Source organism: Pygoscelis adeliae, unplaced genomic scaffold, assembly GCF_000699105.1.
Source record: "Pygoscelis adeliae isolate BGI_AS28 unplaced genomic scaffold, ASM69910v1 Scaffold149, whole genome shotgun sequence".
Lineage (NCBI taxonomy): Eukaryota > Metazoa > Chordata > Aves > Sphenisciformes > Spheniscidae > Pygoscelis > Pygoscelis adeliae.
In genome coordinates this window covers 71,966-77,755 of record NW_008825494.1, presented here as the reverse complement: position 1 = coordinate 77,755, position 5,790 = coordinate 71,966, and positions in this window count along the sequence as shown.

Genomic DNA, 5,790 nt, shown 5'->3' with positions numbered 1-5,790 from the left:
GGGAGCTGCGGCCGCAAGCGGGGAAAGTCGAGCCCACGCCTGAGAGCGGGACCTGAAGCTCGCCGAGAGTTTGTTTCTGGGACCCGGGCGGACCCAGCGCTCTCGAAGCGCTCAGATGGGCGGCCGCCGCCCGCGCTGCGCGCTCACACACACGCCAGCACATAACCCCGACAGCGGGCCGGCCAGCCTGGATTCCTTATTCTTCTCATAGTGATATAGGTGTCCCGTCACTACACAAAGCACCAGCCTCACCACCATCCTGAGCGCATACCGGCACGGCGCTGCTGCGGAGACCTGTATCCAGCCTGTACGTGAGCATTTGACCTCCTGCACCGTGCCCGAGGAGAGCCACTCCAATAAATGCATGTGAACAGAAAAATCTCAAAGCTGGAATGGAGAGGCAATGACAACGATACAGGAAAAGGCAGCAACCGGCAGCAAAATGAACCAGACAATGTAGACTCAGTCATGAATTGCCTTTTACCTTTAAAATCCAGAGTTTGCAGAGAAGCAAACTTCTGTTTAGAATCATTAACATCCTCCTCCTCAGTTTCCCTCCTGTATTAGTAATTTTTTTCAGTACCCAAAAGTAAGCCTACTTCTGGTCCATTGAAAAATGCATCATCCAGATGTACCACTTAGTTCCACTGTGTGGTTTTCAGATACACACAGTTTTCTGTTCTCTAGGTAGCCAGTGTGGCAGTTATCCTCATCTGTTCTAGAAAAACAAAGAACTTAGTCTTTCAAGACACAAAGGAGTTGCAGAAATCAGTACAGATGCCTCTTAAGCCAGAAGAATCCTTCTGAGTTTTGGCATGGAGCTTTCAAATTCCGTCTCCAAGGTAAGTAAATATAGTGAATGGCATTACATTCTAGACTGTAAAGCTGTAGCAAGTGTATCATCACCAAATTAATAGAAAGAATCAGAATCTGAGTTAATGAACCATTTTTGGCTTTGAAACCTGTAAGAGGTGTGATTATAAAAAAGTTGGGGGGGGAGAAACCTCTTCAACTGTTAGCGACAAGCTGTTGTCAGCATCAGAATCCGGACAGTCTTATCTTCCAAAGGCACTAACAAAGATTCACTTTCAGGAAAAAGCTCATATCCATGCTTTTAGCTGCGGAACTTCTTTTGTGTCATGGTTTAAGCCTGCTGGGCAGCTCAGCCCCACCCAGCCGCTCGCTCACTCCCCCACAGTGGGATGGGGGAGAGAATCGGAAGGGTAAAAGTGAGAAAACTCGTGGGTGAAAACTCGTGGGTTGAGATAAAGACAGTTTCATAGGGAAAGCAAAAGCCGCGCACGCAAGCAAAGCAAAACAAGGAATTCGTTCACTGCTTCCCATCGGCAGGCAGGTGTTCAGCCATCTCCAGGAAAGCAGGGCTCCGTCACACGTAACAGTGACTTGGGAAGAAAAACACCATCACTCCGAATGTCCCCACTTTCTCCTTCTTCCTCCAGCTTTATATGCTGAGCATGACGTCATATGGTGTGGGAGATCCCTTTGGTCAGTTGGGGTCAGCTGTTCCTGCTGTGTCCCCTCCCAGCTTCTTGTGCACCCCCAGCCTCCTCACTGGTGGGGTGGGGTGAGAGGCAGAAAAGTCCTTGACTCTGTGCAAGCACTGCTCAGCAATAGCTAAAACATCCCTGTGTTATCAACGCTGTTTTCAGCACAAATCCCAAACACAGCCCCATACGAGCTACTGTGAAGAAAATTAACTCTACCCCTGCCAAAACCAGTACATTTTGAAAAAAAAAAAAATTGTCATTGGTTTGATGACAACTGGATTTATTTTTTTTTTATTCCCTCAGGGAGTAGAACTCTCTGAGGTTTTTTTGCACCACAGAGAACATTTCCACCATGCATCTTTGCTCAGTGTGCAATTATTTCGTCTCTACTAGTGTATCATCTGATCCCACTGACCTGTCTCAGTAAAATCACAGTGTGTAGAGCCGGTTTAAATGCAGCCAAGAAGAATCGGACTTCACTAAGGTCTGATTGAAGACAGTAGTAGTCAGTGGTCTCATATCTATTTGAAGGCAACATTGCATCCCCACACATAATCTGATAGCCTATAATGACAATAGGAATAAATTATTTTGCCTGAATGCAAGTCATTTTTTGAAGGAGTGTCACATAGTAAATATAGAAAAGCGTTTGCAGATGGCCTATTATAGGACTCAAAACATTGGCCGAAAGTATGACAAAAACACACTTTTTTATTAATTCATAGCTAATAATACTTTACTCAGATATTTTATCAAGCTTAAACTAGTGTGTGAAGAGTCTATTACTATTGGTATTACTTTTACTATTATTCAGGGTGAATTCATTTAAGCGGTCCCTAAAATGTTACTTTCCACTCCTTGTAGTTAAAATAATACCATTATCATTTTTACTTTCTCATTAGGACCCTACTACCTTTGGGTAGATATCTGTTTGCTCTAATATCTCATCATAGCTCATAGCTACAGAAGTATTATTACTAAGTACATTGTTTCTCTGTTACTGGGAGGAGAGCAGTTTAAATACTCCAGTGATACATAGGGGAAGTTACAGCTGACTTAGCTGTGGTAGCCCTTTACACTTAGTGTACATAATGGTATAGTTCATTCTGAAAATTAGTGAAATTAAAATGTCACATAGTAGGACCAAGCAGAAGTAGAAATCTGCACAACTAGAACTGGTAAAAAAAGGTGCAGAAGCCCAGATTGCTAGGTCTATGCAGTAAATTCTTCATTACTTGGAGTTTGAAATTTGAGAAGAGATTTAATTCAAAAAGATGTGCTAAAGTTTTATATTATAAATAAATATGATAATAAAATATTGCAGTCACATTTAAAAATAACATCACTAACGTGATGTTCATTATCTTCAACGTAAATAATTTTTGACAAGCAAATGTCAATACCAACCTATATTGTTGTATCAACTGTGTATTAACAGTAAATACATCAACAGTTCACAAGCTAAAACCACACTACTTTGACAACAAAGCACATCCAGCTTTATTATATGTTTACCTTATTGCAAAGTTTTACAATTTTTTTATGGAACCCATTTAGATGTAGTTAGAAAATTATGGGAATGAAAAGTATTAAGGACAGGATTTTTTTTTTAATTGATATGTAGCAGATACAATTAGGGACTTAGCAGTAAAAGATTGTCCATGATAGGGAACTTGTAGATTCTACATTGTGGTCACAGTTTTTTTTGTAGTTTAAGGTTCCAGGTATATTTCAACAAGAGATGTTTACTGGTATCTAGATTGATAGCTGTTGTACATCGATATGATTTCTCTGACATCAATCAAGTGGTGCTAGGTTGTCTGGTAGCTGTTGCAGTAAATGGTTGGAAAATCTCTTTATAAACTCTAGTCATGTTGGTTAAAGTTTTTACGCGGTGGATAGGGACAGGCAGAGCAAATAAATTGTGAAGGTAATCATCCATGTCACTGATATGTGCCATTCCAGCTACAGTACGTGCTGCTTACACAGTGTTTACAAAGTGGTAGGAAAATGCCTCAAAGGAACAAAGGAAGCAAAGTAGAAATACCAGGGGACTGTAGGGAGCACCATGTGAGTTTCTGATACAGCCATTTCTGAAAGATAGCCTGAAGGTAAAAGGCTATTCACATGAGCAAGAACCTGTGTGTTGTAAGAGGCTGGTGGCAGCAACTAATGGCATGCTTTTGGGCATCACTGGGAGGCAGTGAAGGGGAAATCAAGGATGACAGTTTGAGAAAGGGTATTACTGGAGAGCTATCTTTCTTATTTTCACTGCCCTTCACTAACTGTGAAATGCCTTGATTTTGTTCAGATCAGCAGTGGTTGAGGGAAACTTCCATCAGTATCATTAGCCTTCCATCAGTATCACTTACAGCCTCCGAAGTTACCTTCTCCTCTCGGTAAGAGCCAGTCAAAGCAGGATGTTGGCAACCTGTTGTAGCACTGTTGCTCTCTCAGGAATGAAGTTTCAGGTTTCCTAGGAACCAGGTATCTTGCCTAAGTTCTCTTGCCTAAGTATTTTTGACAGTTTGGATCAAGGAGTCCAAATCAAGGACCGAAACACAGCTTAGCAAGCTATGCAATTGTAGTTTGTAGGAAGCACATATATACCCTGAGGCAATGGTGGCCTGCAGACATCACATCTGAACGTCTAGAATGAGGGTGGAGGTTCTGGGCGTTTTGAAGAATAATTTCTCTGTTCAAAAAAGGAATTCTGTATTTACATTTCAATAAAGCTACTAATTACATTTGTAATAGCAGAGGATAAGTAGGGAAAAGCAGTGTTATTCAGATTTTACAGATTTCAGTATAACCTAATTTTCAGAATAGTGGGCATTTACTTAAGTCATAGTCTTACAAATCTTATCAGTCAAGTATTGTGTTTTACAAGGTAGTGTAGTATTAAAAGCCCACAACTGATATAGCAATGGGAGCACACGAACTGATAACTGTAAATGAGTAAAAATCAGTAGGGTTTCATAGTCTGAAATCTGAGCACCATAGCAAATTAGGACTGCAGATAACAAGCAATTGTAAGGAATGTTTGTTCTCTTCTAGACTGGTATAGATCAGTACAGCCAAATGAGGAAAAAAAAAAAAAAAGGAAATTTTCAAGGCTTTTTGCTTGAATCGAGAGATAAATACTACTGGTTCCTGAGAGCTCTTGTCATTACTGATTTATACTATTTAAAACACGTGGGTGAGAGTGTCAAAGGAGGGAGACAGCGTCTGTACTTCCATGTGATTATGCTTGCGTAGGAAGGTTTGTGTCTCTTTCCCCCCACGACCCCATGCTTCACCGACTGATCTTTATTCTCTGAACCTCCCAGGAGAGGATCATTTCTGCCCTCTCCTTGCAGCTGCAGTGCCAGTATATCACTGCCCTCAGCAAGTGCTCTTCTCTATACCCTCCTTCAGACTACTTATCTCCTCCTTGCCTTTAGGCCTTCCTGTTTGGGGCTGTTTTTCCATCGCTTAGCTACTCTTCTTCTTGCCCTAGCTTCTGCTTCCTGACATATGAAAGTGTACTGCTCTATCCCACGGTCCTTGCTGAAAGAATAGCAGCATGTGGCATTAAACTTTCAGCCTTCCCTCCTCCCCTGCTAGCTCCATCCAGTGCCATCCTTCTCACAGCGATGAGCTGGGCTTCTCTCTCTTGGCTTCCCTTGTCAAGCAGCCTCATGGAGGAAGGAGGGAGAGCGCTGAGCTTCTGTTCATTAAACAGGACAGACTTTCTGAAGCTGAAGCAGAATTCTTTTATTTGCTGTGGGTCAACGAAGAGAGGAATAGACCATCACAGTTCCACTGATGAATATACCTGATGGACAGGTTGGCTTTCCCAGCTGTCTCCTAAAGAGCAGAAGGATGGATCCCAGAAGACTGAAATCCAGTGAGTGGTACACATGTGAAAAAGCAGCAGTTTTTAAATGCCTTCTGTTGGAGCTGGTAATAAATTAACTCTTGCTTTTACCACTTGGCAGAGAATTGGGAATAAATTTCTGCAGATGAATTAAGGCCTTGTTTAACTTCCAGCAGAAAAATGAGGAGTTCTAGAAAAGTTGATGGACTGCATTCAATTTTATGATGCAGAAAAACAAACTGTTAACTTACAGAAATAATACCCATGCGCTGTCATGACTTGTTCTCTACTTGCCTTCAGGCACTGGGTATTTGTATTGGGAAAGCATGCTGACTTTAGTGCCAGTGTCAGTATTTTCTTTATTTGCTTTTGACATTTCACGTGTTTGTACTGTAGTGCCTGACAAGTTATATCACAAATTAA